Here is a 25,368-nt window from a genome sequence, read left to right as displayed (position 1 = left end):
ATAATTATTCAAGTTTATTGATTTGTGAATCAATTGCTTGTGTCAATGTTTCTTCAAAACCCTGTTTGACTGAAGAAATTTACCAAAATTTGGCATTTCAACACGGCAATCTGCCAGATAAATGGATTTTGGAGCTGGAATTAATTCAAAATTTATATTTATTTTCTTAGTGTGCTTAACAAAACAGAGCTGCCAGGTTTATTTATATCAATAATTATTAAAGTTTATTGATTTGTTAATCAATTGCTTGTGTCAATGTTTCTTCAAAACCCTGTTTGACTGAAGAAATTTACCAAAATTTGGCATTTCAACACGGCAATCTGCAAGATAAATGGATTTTGGAGCTGGAATTAATTCAAAATTTATATTTATTTTCTTAGTGTGGTTAACAAAACAGAGCTGCCAGGCTTATTTATATCAATAATTATTCAAGTTTATTGATTTGTTAATCAATTGCTAGTATCAATGTATCTTCAAAACCCTGTTTGACTGAAGAAATTTACCAAAATTTGGCATTTCAACACGGCAATCTGCCAGATAAATGGATTTTGGAGCTGGAATTAATTCAAAATTTATATTTATTTTCTTAGTGTGCTTAACAAAACAGAGCTGCCAGGCTTATTTATATCAATAATTATTCAAGTTTATTGATTTGTTAATCAATTGCTATTGTCAATATTTCTTCAAAACCAAGTTTGACTGAAGAAATTTACCAAAATTTGGCATTTCAACACGGCAATCTGCCAGATAAATGGATTTTGGAGCTGGAAATATTCATAATTCTTAAGAATTAATTCTAAATTTATATTTATTTTCTTAGTGTGGTTAACAAAACAGAGCTGCCAGGCTTATTTATATCAATAAATATTCAAGTTTATTGATTTGTTAATCAATTGCTAGTGTCAATGCATCTTTAAAACCCTGTTTGATTGAAGAAATTTACCAAAATTTGGAATTTCAACACGGCAATCTGCCAGATAAATGGATTTTGGAGCTGCAATTAATTCAAAATGTATATTTATTTTCTTAGTGTGGTTAACAAAACAGAGCTGCCAGGTTTATTTATATCAATAATTATTAAAGTTTATTGATTTGTTAATCAATTGCTATTGTCAATATTTCTTCAAAACCAAGTTTGACTGAAGAAATTTACCAAAATTTGGCATTTCAACACGGCAATTCAAATTCAAATTCAAATTCAAATTCAAATTATTTATTTATTTACTCGAAAGTCATTTTAAGATATTTGAGGGCCAAGTCTTCTTGCGACTTATAGCCCTCAATAACAGAGAGAAAACTCAGTTTAAGCGTAAAAATAAAAAAATTATTACAATAAAAAAAAAAAATTATGAACAAGTGTAAAGATTATGAAATAATTAAAATAACATTTTTTAGCAGAAAAATAAAATGTTAACAAAAAGTCGTTATTTAAATATTATAACTAATATAAGACAATTACAGTTAAGCTTATTTGGCTGAAATATTTTGGAGTATTGCATTTTTTATGTGTTTTTTAACTGCCGTATACGTATGAAGGTTATTTAGACTATCAGACATTATATTATAGTTTTTTACCCCGAAGTAAAACAATGAGCTTATCTTTTTAGAAGTGTGACATTTGGGTGGGCATATTTGGAAATTGGACCTAGTTACAGTTTCAGTTGTACTTATTTCAAACAATGGTCTATGTGTACTATTCAAATTTTTGTAAATAAAATTAATACAACTGAATTTATATATTTGCTCTATATTTAGGAGCTTACATTTTGCATATAACGGTTTAGATTCACACCTCCAGTTAAGACTATAGATACTTTTAAGTATACGCTTTTGGAATTTTGATATTCTTTTAAGATTATTATTGGACGTATTGCCCCAAACTAAAATACAGTAAGTGATATGGGAATAAAAAAAGCAATAGTACATCTCAAATAAAATTTTTCTGGGAAAAATATCTTTACATCTGCAAGATAAATGGATTTTGGAGCTAAAATTAATTCAAAATTTATATTTATTTTCTTAGTGTAGTTAACAAAACAGAGCTGCCAGGCTTATTTATATCAATAATTAATCAAGTTTATTGATTTGTTAATCAATTGCTAGTGTCAATGTATCTTCAAAACCCTGTTTGATTGAAGAAATTTACCAAAATTTGGCATTTCAACACGGCAATCTGCCAGATAAATGGATTTTGGAGCTGGAATTAATTCAAAATTTATATTTATTTTCTTAGTGTGCTTAACAAAACAGAGCTGCCAGGCTTATTTATATCAATAATTATTCAAGTTTATTGATTTGTTAATCAATTGCTATTGTCAATATTTCTTCAAAACCAAGTTTGACTGAAGAAATTTACCAAAATTTGGCATTTCAACACGGCAATCTGCCAGATAAATGGATTTTGGAGCTGGAAATATTCATAATTCTTAAGAATTAATTCTAAATTTATATTTATTTTCTTAGTGTGGTTAACAAAACAGAGCTGCCAGGTTTATTTATATCAATAATTATTAAAGTTTATTGATTTGTTAATCAATTGCTTGTGTCAATGTTTCTTCAAAACCCTGTTTGACTGAAGAAATTTACCAAAATTTGGCATTTCAACACGGCAATCTGCCAGATAAATGGATTTTGGAGCTGGAATTAATTCAAAATTTATATTTATTTTCTTAGTGTGCTTAACAAAACAGAGCTGCCAGGCTTATTTATATCAATAATTATTCAAGTTTATTGATTTGTTAATCAATTGCTATTGTCAATATTTCTTCAAAACCAAGTTTGACTGAAGAAATTTACCAAAATTTGGCATTTCAACACGGCAATCTGCCAGATAAATGGATTTTGGAGCTGGAAATATTCATAATTCTTAAGAATTAATTCTAAATTTATATTTATTTTCTTAGTGTGGTTAACAAAACAGAGCTGCCAGGCTTATTTATATCAATAAATATTCAAGTTTATTGATTTGTTAATCAATTGCTAGTGTCAATGCATCTTTAAAACCCTGTTTGATTGAAGAAATTTACCAAAATTTGGAATTTCAACACGGCAATCTGCCAGATAAATGGATTTTGGAGCTGCAATTAATTCAAAATGTATATTTATTTTCTTAGTGTGGTTAACAAAACAGAGCTGCCAGGTTTATTTATATCAATAATTATTAAAGTTTATTGATTTGTTAATCAATTGCTATTGTCAATATTTCTTCAAAACCAAGTTTGACTGAAGAAATTTACCAAAATTTGGCATTTCAACACGGCAATCTGCAAGATAAATGGATTTTGGAGCTAAAATTAATTCAAAATTTATATTTATTTTCTTAGTGTAGTTAACAAAACAGAGCTGCCAGGCTTATTTATATCAATAATTAATCAAGTTTATTGATTTGTTAATCAATTGCTAGTGTCAATGTATCTTCAAAACCCTGTTTGATTGAAGAAATTTACCAAAATTTGGCATTTCAACACGGCAATCTGCCAGATAAATGGATTTTGGAGCTGGAATTAATTCAAAATTTATATTTATTTTCTTAGTGTGCTTAACAAAACAGAGCTGCCAGGCTTACTTATATCAATAATTATTCAAGTTTATTGATTTGTTAATCAATTGCTATTGTCAATATTTCTTCAAAACCAAGTTTGACTGAAGAAATTTACCAAAATTTGGCATTTCAACACGGCAATCTGCCAGATAAATGGATTTTGGAGCTGGAAATATTCATAATTCTTAAGAATTAATTCTAAATTTATATTTATTTTCTTAGTGTGGTTAACAAAACAGAGCTGTCAAGCTTATTTATTTCAATAATAATTCAAGTTTATTGATTTGTTAATTAATTGCTAGTGTCAATGTTTCTTCAAAACCCTGTTTGACTGAAGAAATTTACCAAAATTTGGCATTTCAACAAGGCAATCTGACAGATAAATGGATTTTGAAGCTGGAATTAATTCAAAATTTATATTTATTTTCTTAGTGTGGTTAACAAAACATAGCTGCCAGGCTTATTTATATCAATAATTAATCAAGTTTATTGATTTGTTAATCAATTGCTAGTGTCAATGTATCTTCAAAACCCTGTTTGATTGAAGAAATTTACCTAAATTTGGAATTTCAACACGGCAATCTGCCAGATAAATGGATTTTGGAGCTGGAATTAATTCAAAATTTATATTTATTTTCTTAGTGTGGTTAACAAAACAGAGCTGCCAGGCTTATTTATATCAATAATTATTCAAGTTTATTGATTTGTTAATCAATTGCTAGTGTCAATGTATCTTCAAAACCCTGTTTGACTGAAGAAATTTACCAAATTTGGCATTTCAAAACGGCAATCTGCCAGATAAAGGATTTCGGAGCTGGAATTAATTCAAAATTTATATTTATTTTCTTAGTGTGGTTAACAAAACAGAGCTGCCAGGTTTATTTATATCAATAATTATTCAAGTTTATTGATTTGTGAATCAATTGCTTGTGTCAATGTTTCTTCAAAACCCTGTTTGACTGAAGAAATTTACCAAAATTTGGCATTTCAACACGGCAATCTGCAAGATAAATGGATTTTGGAGCTGGAATTAATTCAAAATTTATATTTATTTTCTTAGTGAGGTTAACAAAACAGAGCTGCCAGGTTTATTTATATCAATAATTATTCAAGTTTATTGATTTGTTAATCAATTGCTATTGTCAATATTTCTTCAAAACCAAGTTTGACTGAAGAAATTTACCAAAATTTGCCATTTCAACACGGCAATCTGCCAGATAAATGGATTTTGGAGCTGGAAATATTCATAATTCTTAAGAATTAATTCTAAATTTATATTTATTTTCTTAGTGTGGTTAACAAAACAGAGCTGTCAAGCTTATTTATTTCAATAATTATTCAAGTTTATTGATTTGTGAATCAATTGCTTGTGTCAATGTTTCTTCAAAACCCTGTTTGACTGAAGAAATTTACCAAAATTTGGCATTTCAACACGGCAATCTGCCTGATAAATGGATTTTGGAGCTGGAAATATTCATAATTCTTAAGAATTAATTCAAAATTTATATTTATTTTCTTAGTGTGGTTAACAAAACAGAGCTGCCAAGCTTATTTATATCAATAATTATTCAAGTTTATTGATTTGTTAATCAATTGCTATTGTCAATATTTCTTCAAAACCAAGTTTGACTGAAGAAATTTACCAAAATTTGGCATTTCAACACGGCAATCTGCCTGATAAATGGATTTTGGAGCTGGAAATATTCATAATTCTTAAGAATTAATTCAAAATTTATATTTATTTTCTTAGTGTGGTTAACAAAACAGAGCTGCCAAGCTTATTTATATCAATAATTATTCAAGTTTATTGATTTGTTAATCAATTGCTATTGTCAATATTTCTTCAAAACCAAGTTTGACTGAAGAAATTTACCAAAATTTGGCATTTCAACACCGCAATCTGCCAGATAAATGGATTTTGGAGCTGGAAATATTCATAATTCTTAAGAATTAATTCTAAATTTATATTTATTTTCTTAGTGTGGTTAACAAAACAGAGCTGCCAGGCTTATTTATATCAATAATTATTCAAGTTTATTGATTTGTTAATCAATTGCTAGTGTCAATGTATCTTCAAAACCCTGTTTGACTGAAGAAATTTACCAAATTTGGCATTTCAACACGGCAATCTGCCAGATAAAGGATTTCGGAGCTGGAATTAATTCAAAATTTATATTTATTTTCTTAGTGTGGTTAACAAAACAGAGCTGCCAGGTTTATTTATATCAATAATTATTCAAGTTTATTGATTTGTGAATCAATTGCTTGTGTCAATGTTTCTTCAAAACCCTGTTTGACTGAAGAAATTTACCAAAATTTGGCATTTCAACACGGCAATCTGCAAGATAAATGGATTTTGGAGCTGGAATTAATTCAAAATTTATATTTATTTTCTTAGTGAGGTTAACAAAACAGAGCTGCCAGGTTTATTTATATCAATAATTATTCAAGTTTATTGATTTGTTAATCAATTGCTATTGTCAATATTTCTTCAAAACCAAGTTTGACTGAAGAAATTTACCAAAATTTGCCATTTCAACACGGCAATCTGCCAGATAAATGGATTTTGGAGCTGGAAATATTCATAATTCTTAAGAATTAATTCTAAATTTATATTTATTTTCTTAGTGTGGTTAACAAAACAGAGCTGTCAAGCTTATTTATTTCAATAATTATTCAAGTTTATTGATTTGTGAATCAATTGCTTGTGTCAATGTTTCTTCAAAACCCTGTTTGACTGAAGAAATTTACCAAAATTTAGCATTTCAACACGGCAATCTGCCTGATAAATGGATTTTGGAGCTGGAAATATTCATAATTCTTAAGAATTAATTCAAAATTTATATTTATTTTCTTAGTGTGGTTAACAAAACAGAGCTGCCAAGCTTATTTATATCAATAATTATTCAAGTTTATTGATTTGTTAATCAATTGCTATTGTCAATATTTCTTCAAAACCAAGTTTGACTGAAGAAATTTACCAAAATTTGGCATTTCAACACGGCAATCTGCCTGATAAATGGATTTTGGAGCTGGAAATATTCATTATTCTTAAGAATTAATTCAAAATTTATATTTATTTTCTTAGTGTGGTTAACAAAACAGAGCTGCCAAGCTTATTTATATCAATAATTATTCAAGTTTATTGATTTGTTAATCAATTGCTATTGTCAATATTTCTTCAAAACCAAGTTTGACTGAAGAAATTTACCAAAATTTGGCATTTCAACACCGCAATCTGCCAGATAAATGGATTTTGGAGCTGGAAATATTCATAATTCTTAAGAATTAATTCTAAATTTATATTTATTTTCTTAGTGTGGTTAACAAAACAGAGCTGCCAGGTTTATTTATATCAATAATTATTAAAGTTTATTGATTTGTTAATCAATTGCTTGTGTCAATGTTTCTTCAAAACCCTGTTTGACTGAAGAAATTTACCAAAATTTGGCATTTCAACACGGCAATCTGCCAGATAAATGGATTTTGGAGCTGGAATTAATTCAAAATTTATATTTATTTTCTTAGTGTGCTTAACAAAACAGAGCTGCCAGGCTTATTTATATCAATAATTATTCAAGTTTATTGATTTGTTAATCAATTGCTATTGTCAATATTTCTTCAAAACCAAGTTTGACTGAAGAAATTTACCAAAATTTGGCATTTCAACACGGCAATCTGCCAGATAAATGGATTTTGGAGCTGGAAATATTCATAATTCTTAAGAATTAATTCTAAATTTATATTTATTTTCTTAGTGTGGTTAACAAAACAGAGCTGCCAGGCTTATTAATATCAATAAATATTCAAGTTTATTGATTTGTTAATCAATTGCTAGTGTCAATGCATCTTTAAAACCCTGTTTGATTGAAGAAATTTACCAAAATTTGGAATTTCAACACGGCAATCTGCCAGATAAATGGATTTTGGAGCTGCAATTAATTCAAAATGTATATTTATTTTCTTAGTGTGGTTAACAAAACAGAGCTGCCAGGTTTATTTATATCAATAATTATTAAAGTTTATTGATTTGTTAATCAATTGCTATTGTCAATATTTCTTCAAAACCAAGTTTGACTGAAGAAATTTACCAAAATTTGGCATTTCAACACGGCAATCTGCAAGATAAATGGATTTTGGAGCTAAAATTAATTCAAAATTTATATTTATTTTCTTAGTGTAGTTAACAAAACAGAGCTGCCAGGCTTATTTATATCAATAATTAATCAAGTTTATTGATTTGTTAATCAATTGCTAGTGTCAATGTATCTTCAAAACCCTGTTTGATTGAAGAAATTTACCAAAATTTGGCATTTCAACACGGCAATCTGCCAGATAAATGGATTTTGGAGCTGGAATTAATTCAAAATTTATATTTATTTTCTTAGTGTGCTTAACAAAACAGAGCTGCCAGGCTTATTTATATCAATAATTATTCAAGTTTATTGATTTGTTAATCAATTGCTATTGTCAATATTTCTTCAAAACCAAGTTTGACTGAAGAAATTTACCAAAATTTGGCATTTCAACACAGCAATCTGCCAGATAAATGGATTTTGGAGCTGGAAATATTCATAATTCTTAAGAATTAATTCTAAATTTATATTTATTTTCTTAGTGTGGTTAACAAAACAGAGCTGTCAAGCTTATTTATTTCAATAATAATTCAAGTTTATTGATTTGTTAATTAATTGCTAGTGTCAATGTTTCTTCAAAACCCTGTTTGACTGAAGAAATTTACCAAAATTTGGCATTTCAACACGGCAATCTGCCTGATAAATGGATTTTGGAGCTGGAAATATTCATTATTCTTAAGAATTAATTCAAAATTTATATTTATTTTCTTAGTGTGGTTAACAAAACAGAGCTGCCAAGCTTATTTATATCAATAATTATTCAAGTTTATTGATTTGTTAATCAATTGCTATTGTCAATATTTCTTCAAAACCAAGTTTGACTGAAGAAATTTACCAAAATTTGGCATTTCAACACCGCAATCTGCCAGATAAATGGATTTTGGAGCTGGAAATATTCATAATTCTTAAGAATTAATTCTAAATTTATATTTATTTTCTTAGTGTGGTTAACAAAACAGAGCTGCCAAGCTTATTTATATCAATAATTATTCAAGTTTATTGATTTGTTAATCAATTGCTATTGTCAATATTTCTTCAAAACCAAGTTTGACTGAAGAAATTTACCAAAATTTGGCATTTCAACACCGCAATCTGCCAGATAAATGGATTTTGGAGCTGGAAATATTCATAATTCTTAAGAATTAATTCTAAATTTATATTTATTTTCTTAGTGTGGTTAACAAAACAGAGCTGCCAGGCTTATTTATATCAATAATTATTCAAGTTTATTGATTTGTTAATCAATTGCTAGTGTCAATGTATCTTCAAAACCCTGTTTGATTGAAGAAATTTACCAAAATTTGGCATTTCAACACGACAATCTGCCAGATAAATGGATTTTGGAGCTGGAATTAATTCAAAATTTATATTTATTTTCCTAGTGTGGTTAACAAAACAGAGCTGCCAGGCTTATTTATATCAATAAATATTCAAGTTAATTGATTTGTTAATCAATTGCTAGTGTCAATATTTCTTCAAAACCAAGTTTGACTGAAGAAATTTACCAAAATTTGGCATTTCAACACGGCAATCTGCCTGATAAATGGATTTTGGAGCTGGAAATATTCATTATTCTTAAGAATTAATTCAAAATTTATATTTATTTTCTTAGTGTGGTTAACAAAACAGAGCTGCCAAGCTTATTTATATCAATAATTATTCAAGTTTATTGATTTGTTAATCAATTGCTATTGTCAATATTTCTTCAAAACCAAGTTTGACTGAAGAAATTTACCAAAATTTGGCATTTCAACACCGCAATCTGCCAGATAAATGGATTTTGGAGCTGGAAATATTCATAATTCTTAAGAATTAATTCTAAATTTATATTTATTTTCTTAGTGTGGTTAACAAAACAGAGCTGCCAGGCTTATTTATATCAATAATTATTCAAGTTTATTGATTTGTTAATCAATTGCTAGTGTCAATGTATCTTCAAAACCCTGTTTGATTGAAGAAATTTACCAAAATTTGGCATTTCAACACGACAATCTGCCAGATAAATGGATTTTGGAGCTGGAATTAATTCAAAATTTATATTTATTTTCCTAGTGTGGTTAACAAAACAGAGCTGCCAGGCTTATTTATATCAATAAATATTCAAGTTAATTGATTTGTTAATCAATTGCTAGTGTCAATATTTCTTCAAAACCAAGTTTGACTGAAGAAATTTACCAAAATTTGGCATTTCAACACGGCAATCTGCCAGATAAATGGATTTTGGAGCTGGAAATATTCATAATTCTTAAGAATTAATTCTAAATTTATATTTATTTTCTTAGTGTGGTTAACAAAACAGAGCTGCCAGGTTTATTTATATCAATAATTATTAAAGTTTATTGATTTGTTAATCAATTGCTTGTGTCAATGTTTCTTCAAAACCCTGTTTGACTGAAGAAATTTACCAAAATTTGGCATTTCAACACGGCAATCTGCCAGATAAATGGATTTTGGAGCTGGAATTAATTCAAAATTTATATTTATTTTCTTAGTGTGCTTAACAAAACAGAGCTGCCAGGCTTATTTATATCAATAATTATTCAAGTTTATTGATTTGTTAATCAATTGCTATTGTCAATATTTCTTCAAAACCAAGTTTGACTGAAGAAATTTACCAAAATTTGGCATTTCAACACGGCAATCTGCCAGATAAATGGATTTTGGAGCTGGAAATATTCATAATTCTTAAGAATTAATTCTAAATTTATATTTATTTTCTTAGTGTGGTTAACAAAACAGAGCTGCCAGGCTTATTTATATCAATAAATATTCAAGTTTATTGATTTGTTAATCAATTGCTAGTGTCAATGCATCTTTAAAACCCTGTTTGATTGAAGAAATTTACCAAAATTTGGAATTTCAACACGGCAATCTGCCAGATAAATGGATTTTGGAGCTGCAATTAATTCAAAATGTATATTTATTTTCTTAGTGTGGTTAACAAAACAGAGCTGCCAGGTTTATTTATATCAATAATTATTAAAGTTTATTGATTTGTTAATCAATTGCTATTGTCAATATTTCTTCAAAACCAAGTTTGACTGAAGAAATTTACCAAAATTTGGCATTTCAACACGGCAATCTGCCAGATAAATGGATTTTGGAGCTGGAAATATTCATAATTCTTAAGAATTAATTCTAAATTTATATTTATTTTCTTAGTGTGGTTAACAAAACAGAGCTGCCAGGTTTATTTATATCAATAATTATTAAAGTTTATTGATTTGTTAATCAATTGCTTGTGTCAATGTTTCTTCAAAACCCTGTTTGACTGAAGAAATTTACCAAAATTTGGCATTTCAACACGGCAATCTGCCAGATAAATGGATTTTGGAGCTGGAATTAATTCAAAATTTATATTTATTTTCTTAGTGTGCTTAACAAAACAGAGCTGCCAGGCTTATTTATATCAATAATTATTCAAGTTTATTGATTTGTTAATCAATTGCTATTGTCAATATTTCTTCAAAACCAAGTTTGACTGAAGAAATTTACCAAAATTTGGCATTTCAACACGGCAATCTGCCAGATAAATGGATTTTGGAGCTGGAAATATTCATAATTCTTAAGAATTAATTCTAAATTTATATTTATTTTCTTAGTGTGGTTAACAAAACAGAGCTGCCAGGCTTATTTATATCAATAAATATTCAAGTTTATTGATTTGTTAATCAATTGCTAGTGTCAATGCATCTTTAAAACCCTGTTTGATTGAAGAAATTTACCAAAATTTGGAATTTCAACACGGCAATCTGCCAGATAAATGGATTTTGGAGCTGCAATTAATTCAAAATGTATATTTATTTTCTTAGTGTGGTTAACAAAACAGAGCTGCCAGGTTTATTTATATCAATAATTATTAAAGTTTATTGATTTGTTAATCAATTGCTATTGTCAATATTTCTTCAAAACCAAGTTTGACTGAAGAAATTTACCAAAATTTGGCATTTCAACACGGCAATCTGCAAGATAAATGGATTTTGGAGCTAAAATTAATTCAAAATTTATATTTATTTTCTTAGTGTAGTTAACAAAACAGAGCTGCCAGGCTTATTTATATCAATAATTAATCAAGTTTATTGATTTGTTAATCAATTGCTAGTGTCAATGTATCTTCAAAACCCTGTTTGATTGAAGAAATTTACCAAAATTTGGCATTTCAACACGGCAATCTGCCAGATAAATGGATTTTGGAGCTGGAATTAATTCAAAATTTATATTTATTTTCTTAGTGTGCTTAACAAAACAGAGCTGCCAGGCTTATTTATATCAATAATTATTCAAGTTTATTGATTTGTTAATCAATTGCTATTGTCAATATTTCTTCAAAACCAAGTTTGACTGAAGAAATTTACCAAAATTTGGCATTTCAACACGGCAATCTGCCAGATAAATGGATTTTGGAGCTGGAAATATTCATAATTCTTAAGAATTAATTCTAAATTTATATTTATTTTCTTAGTGTGGTTAACAAAACAGAGCTGTCAAGCTTATTTATTTCAATAATAATTCAAGTTTATTGATTTGTTAATTAATTGCTAGTGTCAATGTTTCTTCAAAACCCTGTTTGACTGAAGAAATTTACCAAAATTTGGCATTTCAACACGGCAATCTGCCTGATAAATGGATTTTGGAGCTGGAAATATTCATTATTCTTAAGAATTAATTCAAAATTTATATTTATTTTCTTAGTGTGGTTAACAAAACAGAGCTGCCAAGCTTATTTATATCAATAATTATTCAAGTTTATTGATTTGTTAATCAATTGCTATTGTCAATATTTCTTCAAAACCAAGTTTGACTGAAGAAATTTACCAAAATTTGGCATTTCAACACCGCAATCTGCCAGATAAATGGATTTTGGAGCTGGAAATATTCATAATTCTTAAGAATTAATTCTAAATTTATATTTATTTTCTTAGTGTGGTTAACAAAACAGAGCTGCCAGGCTTATTTATATCAATAATTATTCAAGTTTATTGATTTGTTAATCAATTGCTAGTGTCAATGTATCTTCAAAACCCTGTTTGATTGAAGAAATTTACCAAAATTTGGCATTTCAACACGACAATCTGCCAGATAAATGGATTTTGGAGCTGGAATTAATTCAAAATTTATATTTATTTTCCTAGTGTGGTTAACAAAACAGAGCTGCCAGGCTTATTTATATCAATAAATATTCAAGTTAATTGATTTGTTAATCAATTGCTAGTGTCAATATTTCTTCAAAACCAAGTTTGACTGAAGAAATTTACCAAAATTTGGCATTTCAACACGGCAATCTGCCAGATAAATGGATTTTGGAGCTGGAAATATTCATAATTCTTAAGAATTAATTCTAAATTTATATTTATTTTCTTAGTGTGGTTAACAAAACAGAGCTGCCAGGCTTATTTATATCAATAAATATTCAAGTTTATTGATTTGTTAATCAATTGCTAGTGTCAATGCATCTTTAAAACCCTGTTTGATTGAAGAAATTTACCAAAATTTGGAATTTCAACACGGCAATCTGCCAGATAAATGGATTTTGGAGCTGCAATTAATTCAAAATGTATATTTATTTTCTTAGTGTGGTTAACAAAACAGAGCTGCCAGGTTTATTTATATCAATAATTATTAAAGTTTATTGATTTGTTAATCAATTGCTATTGTCAATATTTCTTCAAAACCAAGTTTGACTGAAGAAATTTACCAAAATTTGGCATTTCAACACGGCTAATCTGCAAGATAAATGGATTTTGGAGCTAAAATTAATTCAAAATTTATATTTATTTTCTTAGTGTAGTTAACAAAACAGAGCTGCCAGGCTTATTTATATCAATAATTAATCAAGTTTATTGATTTGTTAATCAATTGCTAGTGTCAATGTATCTTCAAAACCCTGTTTGATTGAAGAAATTTACCAAAATTTGGCATTTCAACACGGCAATCTGCCAGATAAATGGATTTTGGAGCTGGAATTAATTCAAAATTTATATTTATTTTCTTAGTGTGCTTAACAAAACAGAGCTGCCAGGCTTATTTATATCAATAATTATTCAAGTTTATTGATTTGTTAATCAATTGCTATTGTCAATATTTCTTCAAAACCAAGTTTGACTGAAGAAATTTACCAAAATTTGGCATTTCAACACGGCAATCTGCCAGATAAATGGATTTTGGAGCTGGAAATATTCATAATTCTTAAGAATTAATTCTAAATTTATATTTATTTTTTAGTGTGGTTAACAAAACAGAGCTGTCAAGCTTATTTATTTCAATAATAATTCAAGTTTATTGATTTGTTAATTAATTGCTAGTGTCAATGTTTCTTCAAAACCCTGTTTGACTGAAGAAATTTACCAAAATTTGGCATTTCAACAAGGCAATCTGACAGATAAATGGATTTTGAAGCTGGAATTAATTCAAAATTTATATTTATTTTCTTAGTGTGGTTAACAAAACATAGCTGCCAGGCTTATTTATATCAATAATTAATCAAGTTTATTGATTTGTTAATCAATTGCTAGTGTCAATGTATCTTCAAAACCCTGTTTGATTGAAGAAATTTACCAAAATTTGGCATTTCAACAAGGCAATCTGACAGATAAATGGATTTTGAAGCTGGAATTAATTCCAAATTTATATTTATTTTCTTAGTGTGGTTAACAAAACATAGCTGCCAGGCTTATTTATATCAATAATTATTCAAGTTTATTGATTTGTTAATCAATTGCTAGTGTCAATGCATCTTTAAAACCCTGTTTGATTGAAGAAATTTACCTAAATTTGGAATTTCAACACGGCAATCTGCCAGATAAATGGATTTTGGAGCTGGAATTAATTCAAAATTTATATTTATTTTCTTAGTGTGGTTAACAAAACAGAGCTGCCAGGCTTATTTATATCAATAATTATTCAAGTTTATTGATTTGTTAATCAATTGCTAGTGTCAATGTATCTTCAAAACCCTGTTTGACTGAAGAAATTTACCAAATTTGGCATTTCAACACGGCAATCTGCCAGATAAAGGATTTCGGAGCTGGAATTAATTCAAAATTTATATTTATTTTCTTAGTGTGGTTAACAAAACAGAGCTGCCAGGTTTATTTATATCAATAATTATTCAAGTTTATTGATTTGTGAATCAATTGCTTGTGTCAATGTTTCTTCAAAACCCTGTTTGACTGAAGAAATTTACCAAAATTTGGCATTTCAACACGGCAATCTGCAAGATAAATGGATTTTGGAGCTGGAATTAATTCAAAATTTATATTTATTTTCTTAGTGAGGTTAACAAAACAGAGCTGCCAGGTTTATTTATATCAATAATTATTCAAGTTTATTGATTTGTTAATCAATTGCTATTGTCAATATTTCTTCAAAACCAAGTTTGACTGAAGAAATTTACCAAAATTTGCCATTTCAACACGGCAATCTGCCAGATAAATGGATTTTGGAGCTGGAAATATTCATAATTCTTAAGAATTAATTCTAAATTTATATTTATTTTCTTAGTGTGGTTAACAAAACAGAGCTGTCAAGCTTATTTATTTCAATAATTATTCAAGTTTATTGATTTGTGAATCAATTGCTTGTGTCAATGTTTCTTCAAAACCCTGTTTGACTGAAGAAATTTACCAAAATTTAGCATTTCAACACGGCAATCTGCCTGATAAATGGATTTTGGAGCTGAAATATTCATAATTCTTAAGAATTAATTCAAAATTTATATTTATTTTCTTAGTGTGGTTAACAAAACAGAGCTGCCAAGCTTATTTATATCAATAATTATTCAAGTTTATTGATTTGTTAATCAATTGCTATTGTCAATATTTCTTCAAAACCAAGTTTGACTGAAGAAATTTACCAAAATTTGGCATTTCAACACGGCAATCTGCCTGATAAATGGATTTTGGAGCTGGAAATATTCATTATTCTTAAGAATTAATTCAAAATTTATATTTATTTTCTTAGTGTGGTTAACAAAACAGAGCTGCCAAGCTTATTTATATCAATAATTATTCAAGTTTATTGATTTGTTAATCAATTGCTATTGTCAATATTTCTTCAAAACCAAGTTTGACTGAAGAAATTTACCAAAATTTGGCATTTCAACACCGCAATCTGCCAGATAAATGGATTTTGGAGCTGGAAATATTCATAATTCTTAAGAATTAATTCTAAATTTATATTTATTTTCTTAGTGTGGTTAACAAAACAGAGCTGCCAGGCTTATTTATATCAATAATTATTCAAGTTTATTGATTTGTTAATCAATTGCTAGTGTCAATGTATCTTCAAAACCCTGTTTGATTGAAGAAATTTACCAAAATTTGGCATTTCAACACGACAATCTGCCAGATAAATGGATTTTGGAGCTGGAATTAATTCAAAATTTATATTTATTTTCCTAGTGTGGTTAACAAAACAGAGCTGCCAGGCTTATTTATATCAATAAATATTCAAGTTAATTGATTTGTTAATCAATTGCTAGTGTCAATGCATCTTTAAAACCCTGTTGATTGAAGAAATTTACCAAAATTTGGAATTTCAACACGGCAATCTGACAGATAAATGGATTTTGGAGCTGGAATTAATTCAAAATTTATATTTATTTTCTTAGTGTGGTTAACAAAACAGATCTGCCAGGCTTATTTATATCAATAATTATTCAAGTTTATTGATTTGTTAATCAATTGCTAGTGTCAATGCATCTTTAAAACCCTGTTGATTGAAGAAATTTACCAAAATTTGGCATTTCAACACGGCAATCTGCCAGATAAATGGATTTTGGAGCTGGAATTAATTCAAAATTTATATTTATTTTCTTAGTGTGATTAACAAAACAGAGCTGCCAGGCTTATTTTTATCAATAATTATTCAAGTTTATTGATTTGTTAATCAATTGCTATTGTCAATGTATCTTCAAAACCCTGTTTGACTGAAGAAAATTTATCAAAATTTGGCATTTCAACACGGCAATCTGCAAGATAAATGGATTTTGGAGCTAAAATTAATTCAAAATTTATATTTATTTTCTTAGTGTAGTTAACAAAACAGAGCTGCCAGGCTTATTTATATCAATAATTAATCAAGTTTATTGATTTGTTAATCAATTGCTAGTGTCAATGTATCTTCAAAACCCTGTTTGATTGAAGAAATTTACCAAAATTTGGCATTTCAACACGGCAATCTGCCAGATAAATGGATTTTGGAGCTGGAATTAATTAAAAATTTATATTTATTTTCTTAGTGTGCTTAACAAAACAGAGCTGCCAGGCTTATTTATATCAATAATAATTCAAGTTTATTGATTTGTTAATCAATTGCTATTGTCAATATTTCTTCAAAACCAAGTTTGACTGAAGAAATTTACCAAAATTTGGCATTTCAACACGGCAATCTGCCAGATAAATGGATTTTGGAGCTGGAAATATTCATAATTCTTAAGAATTAATTCTAAATTTATATTTATTTTCTTAGTGTGGTTAACAAAACAGAGCTGTCAAGCTTATTTATTTCAATAATAATTCAAGTTTATTGATTTGTTAATTAATTGCTAGTGTCAATGCATCTTTAAAACCCTGTTTGACTGAAGAAATTTACCAAAATTTGGCATTTCAACAAGGCAATCTGACAGATAAATGGATTTTGAAGCTGGAATTAATTCAAAATTTATATTTATTTTCTTAGTGTGGTTAACAAAACATAGCTGCCAGGCTTATTTATATCAATAATTATTCAAGTTTATTGATTTGTTAATCAATTGCTAGTGTCAATGCATCTTTAAAACCCTGTTTGATTGAAGAAATTTACCTAAATTTGGAATTTCAACACGGCAATCTGCCAGATAAATGGATTTTGGAGCTGGAATTAATTCAAAATTTATATTTATTTTCTTAGTGTGGTTAACAAAACAGAGCTGCCAGGCTTATTTATATCAATAATTATTCAAGTTTATTGATTTGTTAATCAATTGCTAGTGTCAATGTATCTTCAAAACCCTGTTTGACTGAAGAAATTTACCAAAATTTGGCATTTCAACACGGCAATCTGCCAGATAAAGGATTTCGGAGCTGGAATTAATTCAAAATTTATATTTATTTTCTTAGTGTGGTTAACAAAACAGAGCTGCCAGGTTTATTTATATCAATAATTATTCAAGTTTATTGATTTGTGAATCAATTGCTTGTGTCAATGTTTCTTCAAAACCCTGTTTGACTGAAGAAATTTACCAAATTTGGCATTTCAACACGGCAATCTGCAAGATAAATGGATTTTGGAGCTGGAATTAATTCAAAATTTATATTTATTTTCTTAGTGTGATTAACAAAACAGAGCTGCCAGGCTTATTTTTATCAATAATTATTCAAGTTTATTGATTTGTTAATCAATTGCTAGTGTCAATGTATCTTCAAAACCCTGTTTGACTGAAGAAATTTACCAAAATTTGGCATTTCAACACCGCAATCTGCCAGATAAATGGATTTTGGAGCTGGAAATATTCATAATTCTTAAGAATTAATTCTAAATTTATATTTATTTTCTTAGTGTGGTTAACAAAACAGAGCTGCCAGGCTTATTTATATCAATAATTATTCAAGTTTATTGATTTGTTAATCAATGTATCTTCAAAACCCTGTTTGATTGAAGAAATTTACCAAAATTTGGCATTTCAACACGACAATCTGCCAGATAAATGGATTTTGGAGCTGGAATTAATTCAAAATTTATATTTATTTTCTTAGTGTGGTTAACAAAACAGATCTGCCAGGGTTGTTTATATCAATAATTATTCAAGTTTATTGATTTGTTAATCAATTGCTAGTGTCAATGCATCTTTAAAGCCCTGTTTGATTGAAGAAATTTACCAAAATTTGGCATTTCAACACGGCAATCTGCCAGATAAATGGATTTTGGAGCTGGTATTAATTCAAAATTTATATTTATTTTCTTAGTGTGGTTAACAAAACAGAGATGCCAGGCTTATTTATATCAATAATTATTCAAGTTTATTGATTTGTTAATCAATTGCTAGTGTCAATGTATCTTCAAAACCCTGTTTGACTGAAGAAATTTACCAAAATTTGGAATTTCAACACGGCAATCTGCCAGATAAAGGATTTTGGAGCTGCAATTAATTCAAAATTTATATTTATTTTCTTAGTGTGGTTAACAAAACAGAGCTGCCAGGTTTATTTATATCAATAATTATTAAAGTTTATTGATTTGTTAATCAATTGCTTGTGTCAATGTTTCTTCAAAACCCTGTTTGACTGAAGAAATTTACCAAAATTTGGCATTTCAACACGGCAATCTGCCAGATAAATGGATTTTGGAGCTGGAATTAATTCAAAATTTATATTTATTTTCTTAGTGTGATTAACAAAACAGAGCTGCCAGGCTTATTTTTATCAATAATTATTCAAGTTTATTGATTTGTTAATCAATTGCTAGTGTCAATGTATCTTCAAAACCCTGTTTGACTGAAGAAAATTTATCAAAATTTGGCATTTCAACACGGCAATCTGCAAGATAAATGGATTTTGGAGCTAAAATTAATTCAAAATTTATATTTATTTTCTTAGTGTAGTTAACAAAACAGAGCTGCCAGGCTTATTTATATCAATAATTAATCAAGTTTATTGATTTGTTAATCAATTGCTAGTGTCAATGTATCTTCAAAACCCTGTTTGATTGAAGAAATTTACCAAAATTTGGCATTTCAACACGGCAATCTGCCAGATAAATGGATTTTGGAGCTGGAATTAATTCAAAATTTATATTTATTTTCTTAGTGTGCTTAACAAAACAGAGCTGCCAGGCTTATTTATATCAACAATTATTCAAGTTTATTGATTTGTTAATCAATTGCTATTGTCAATATTTCTTCAAAACCAAGTTTGACTGAAGAAATTTACCAAAATTTGGCATTTCAACACGGCAATCTGCCAGATAAATGGATTTTGGAGCTGGAAATATTCATAATTCTTAAGAATTAATTCTAAATTTATATTTATTTTCTTAGTGTGGTTAACAAAACAGAGCTGTCAAGCTTATTTATTTCAATAATAATTCAAGTTTATTGATTTGTTAATTAATTGCTAGTGTCAATGTTTCTTCAAAACCCTGTTTGACTGAAGAAATTTACCAAAATTTGGCATTTCAACAAGGCAATCTGACAGATAAATGGATTTTGAAGCTGGAATTAATTCAAAATTTATATTTATTTTCTTAGGGTGGTTAACAAAACATAGCTGCCAGGCTTATTTATATCAATAATTATTCAAGTTTATTGATTTGTTAAACAATTGCTAGTGTCAATGCATCTTTAAAACCCTGTTTGATTGAAGAAATTTACCTAAATTTGGAATTTCAACACGGCAATCTGCCAGATAAATGGATTTTGGAGCTGGAATTAATTCAAAATTTATATTTATTTTCTTAGTGTGGTTAACAAAACAGAGCTGCCAGGCTTATTTATATCAATAATTATTCAAGTTTATTGATTTGTTAATCAATTGCTAGTGTCAATGTATCTTCAAAACCCTGTTTGACTGAAGAAATTTACCAAATTTGGCATTTCAAAACGGCAATCTGCCAGATAAAGGATTTCGGAGCTGGAATTAATTCAAAATTTATATTTATTTTCTTAGTGTGGTTAACAAAACAGAGCTGCCAGGTTTATTTATATCAATAATTATTCAAGTTTATTGATTTGTGAATCAATTGCTTGTGTCAATGTTTCTTCAAAACCCTGTTTGACTGAAGAAATTTACCAAAATTTGGCATTTCAACACGGCAATCTGCAAGATAAATGGATTTTGGAGCTGGAATTAATTCAAAATTTATATTTATTTCTTAGAGTAGTTAACAAAACAGAGCTGCCAGCCTTATTTATATCAATAATTAATCAAGTTTATTGATTTGTTAATCAATTGCAAGTGTCAATGTATCTTCAAAACCCTGTTTGACTGAAGAAAATTTATCAAAATTTGGCATTTCAACACGGCAATCTGCCTGATAAATGGATATTGGAGCTGGAAATATTCATAATTCTTAAGAATTAATTCTAAATTTATATTTATTTTCTTAGTGTGGTTAACAAAACAGAGCTGTCAAGCTTATTTATTTCAATAATTATTCAAGTTTATTGATTTGTTAATTAATTGCTAGTGTCAATGTTTCTTCAAAACCCTGTTTGACTGAAGAAATTTACCTAAATTTGGAATTTCAACACGGCAATCTGCCAGATAAATGGATTTTGGAGCTGGAATTAATTCAAAATTTATATTTATTTTCTTAGTGTGGTTAACAAAACAGAGCTGCCAGGCTTATTTATATCAATAATTATTCAAGTTTATTGATTTGTTAATCAATTGCTAGTGTCAATGTATCTTCAAAACCCAGTTTGACTGAAGAAATTTACCAAAATTTGGCATTTCAACACGGCAATCTGCCAGATAAAGGATTTCGGAGCTGGAATTAATTCAAAATTTATATTTATTTTCTTAGTGTGGTTAACAAAACAGAGCTGCCATGTTTATTTATATCAATAATTATTCAAGTTTATTGATTTGTGAATCAATTGCTTGTGTCAATGTTTCTTCAAAACCCTGTTTGACTGAAGAAATTTACCAAAATTTGGCATTTCAACACGGCAATCTGCCTGATAAATGGATTTTGGAGCTGGAAATATTCATAATTCTTAAGAATTAATTCTAAATTTATATTTATTTTCTTAGTGTGGTTAACAAAACAGAGCTGTCAAGCTTATTTATTTCAATAATAATTCAAGTTTATTGATTTGTTAATTAATTGCTAGTGTCAATGTTTCTTCAAAACCCTGTTTGACTGAAGAAATTTACCAAAATTTGGCATTTCAACAAGGCAATCTGACAGATAAATGGATTTTGAAGCTGGAATTAATTCAAAATTTATATTTATTTTCTTAGTGTGGTTAACAAAACATAGCTGCCAGGCTTATTTATATCAATAATTATTCAAGTTTATTGATTTGTTAATCAATTGCTAGTGTCAATGCATCTTTAAAACCCTGTTTGATTGAAGAAATTTACCTAAATTTGGAATTTCAACACGGCAATCTGCCAGATAAATGGATTTTGGAGCTGGAATTAATTCAAAATTTATATTTATTTTCTTAGTGTGGTTAACAAAACAGAGCTGCCAGGCTTATTTATATCAATAATTATTCAAGTTTATTGATTTGTTAATCAATTGCTAGTGTCAATGCATCTTTAAAGCCCTGTTTGATTGAAGAAATTTACCAAAATTTGGCATTTCAACACGGCAATCTGCCAGATAAATGGATTTTGGAGCTGGAATTAATTCAAAATTTATATTTATTTTCTTAGTGTGATTAACAAAACAGAGCTGCCAGGCTTATTTTTATCAATAATTATTCAAGTTTATTGATTTATTAATCAATTGCTAGTGTCAATGTAACTTCAAAACCCTGTTTGACTGAAGAAATTTACCAAAATTTGGAATTTCAACACGGCAATCTGCCAGATAAAGGATTTTGGAGCTGCAATTAATTCAAAATTTATATTTATTTTCTTAGTGTGGTTAACAAAACAGAGCTGCCAGGTTTATTTATATCAATAATTATTAAAGTTTATTGATTTGTTAATCAATTGCTAGTGTCAATGTATCTTCAAAACCCTGTTTGATTGGAGAAATTTACCAAAATTTGGCATTTCAACACGGCAATCTGCCAGATAAATGGATTTTGGAGCTGGAATTAATTCAAAATTTATATTTATTTTCCTAGTGTGGTTAACAAAACAGAGCTGCCAGGCTTATTTATATCAATAAATATTCAAGTTTATTGATTTGTTAATCAATTGCTAGTGTCAATGCATCTTTAAAACCCTGTTGATTGAAGAAATTTACCAAAATTTGGCATTTCAACACGGCAATCTGCCAGATAAATGGATTTTGGAGCTGGTATTAATTCAAAATTTATATTTATTTTCTTAGTGTGGTTAACAAAACAGAGCTGCCAGGCTTATTTATATCAATAATTATTCAAGTTTATTGATTTGTTAATCAATTGCTAGTGTCAATGTATCTTCAAAACCCTGTTTGACTGAAGAAATTTACCAAAATTTGGCATTTCAACACGGCAATCTGCCAGATAAATGGATTTTGGAGCTGGAATTAATTCAAAATTTATATTTATTTTCTTAGTGTGGTTAACAAAACAGAACTGCCAGGCTTATTTATATCAATAATTATTCAAGTTTATTGATTTGTTAATCAATTGCTAGTGTCAATGTATCTTCAAAACCCCGTTTGACTGAAGAAATTTACCAAAATTTGGCATTTCAACACGGCAATCTGCAAGATAAATGGATTTTGGAGCTGGAATTAATTCAAAATTTATATTTATTTTCTTAGTGTAGTTAAAAAAACAGAGCTGCCAGGCTTATTTATATCATTAATTAATCAAGTTTATTGATTTGTTAATCAATTGCTAGTGTCAATGTATCTTCAAAACCCTGTTTGATTGAAGAAATTTACAAAAATTTGGCATTTCAACACGGCAATCTGCCAGATAAATGGATTTTGGAGCTGGAATTAATTCAAAATTTATATTTATTTTCTTAGTGTGGTTAACAAAACAGAGCTGCCAGGCTTATTTATATCAATAATTATTCAAGTTTATTGATTTGTTAATCAATTGCTAGTGTCAATGTATCTTCAAAACCCTGTTTGACTGAAGAAATTTACCAAAATTTGGCATTTCAACACGGCAATCTGCCAGATAAATGGATTTTGGAGCTGGAATTAATTCAAAATTTATATTTATTTTCTTAGTGTGGTTAACAAAACAGAACTGCCAGGCTTATTTATATCAATAATTATTCAAGTTAATTGATTTGTTAATCAATTGCTAGTGTCAATGTATCTTCAAAACCCCGTTTGACTGAAGAAATTTACCAAAATTTGGCATTTCAACACGGCAATCTGCAAGATAAATGGATTTTGGAGCTGGAATTAATTCAAAATTTATATTTATTTTCTTAGTGTAGTTAAAAAAACAGAGCTGCCAGGCTTATTTATATCATTAATTAATCAAGTTTATTGATTTGTTAATCAATTGCTAGTGTCAATGTATCTTCAAAACCCTGTTTGATTGAAGAAATTTACAAAAATTTGGCATTTCAACACGGCAATCTGCCAGATAAATGGATTTTGGAGCTGGAATTAATTCAAAATTTATATTTATTTTCTTAGTGTAGTTAAAAAAACAGAGCTGCCAGGCTTATTTATATCATTAATTAATCAAGTTTATTGATTTGTTAATCAATTGCTAGTGTCAATGTATCTTCAAAACCCTGTTTGATTGAAGAAATTTACCAAAATTTGGCATTTCAACACGGCAATCTGCCAGATAAATGGATTTTGGAGCTGGAATTAATTCAAAATTTATATTTATTTTCTTAGTGTAGTTAAAAAAACAGAGCTGCCAGGCTTATTTATATCATTAATTAATCAAGTTTATTGATTTGTTAATCAATTGCTAGTGTCAATGTATCTTCAAAACCCTGTTTGATTGAAGAAATTTACCAAAATTTGGCATTTCAACATGGCAATCTGCCAGATAAATGGATTTTGGAGCTGGAATTAGTTCAAAATTTATATTTATTTTCTTAGTGTGGTTAACAAAACATAGCTGCCAGGCTTATTTATATCAATAATTATTCAAGTTTATTGATTTGTTAATCAATTGCTAGTGTCAATGCATCTTTAAAACCCTGTTTGATTGAAGAAATTTACCTAAATTTGGAATTTCAACACGGCAATCTGCCAGATAAATGGATTTTGGAGCTGGAATTAATTCAAAATTTATATTTATTTTCTGAGTGTGGTTAACAAAACAGAGCTGCCAGGCTTATTTATATCAATAATTATTCAAGTTTATTGATTTGTTAATCAATTTATCTGGCAGATTGCCGTGTTGAAATGCCAAATTTTGGTAAATTTCTTCAGTCAAACAGGGTTTTGAAGATACATTGACACTAGCAATAGATTAACAAATCAATAAACTTGAATAATTATTGATATAAATAAGCCTGGCAGCTCTGTTTTGTTAACCACACTAAGAAAATAAATATAAATTTTGAATTAAATCCAGCTCCAAAATCCATTTATCTGGCAGATTGTCGTGTTGAAATGCCAAATTTTGGTAAATTTCTTCAGTCAAACAGGGTTTTGAATAAACATTGACACTAGCAATTGATTAACAAATCAATAAACTTGATAAATTTGTGATATAAATAAGCCTGGCAGCTCTGTTTTGTTAACCACACTAAGAAAATAAATATAAATTTTGAATTAAATCCAGCTCCAAAATCCATTTATCTGGCAGATTGTCGTGTTGAAATGCCAAATTTTGGTAAATTTCTTCAGTCAAACAGGGTTTTGAATAAACATTGACACTAGCAATTGATTAACAAATCAATAAACTTGATAAATTTGTGATATAAATAAGCCTGGCAGCTCTGTTTTGTTAACCATACTAAGAAAATAAATATAAATTTTGAAAAATTCTTAAGAATAATGAATATTTCCAGCTCCAAAATCCATTTATCTGGCAGATTATAGTGTTGAAATGCCAAATTTTGGTAAATTTCTTCAGTCAAACAGGATTTTGAAGATACATTGACACTAGCAATT

Source organism: Leiobunum rupestre, chromosome 6, assembly GCF_980474605.1.
Source record: "Leiobunum rupestre chromosome 6, qqLeiRupe1.1.hap1, whole genome shotgun sequence".
In the NCBI taxonomy this organism is placed as follows: domain Eukaryota; kingdom Metazoa; phylum Arthropoda; class Arachnida; order Opiliones; family Sclerosomatidae; genus Leiobunum; species Leiobunum rupestre.
The sequence above is the reverse complement of the archived record's forward strand: the minus strand, read 5'-3'. Positions refer to the sequence as shown.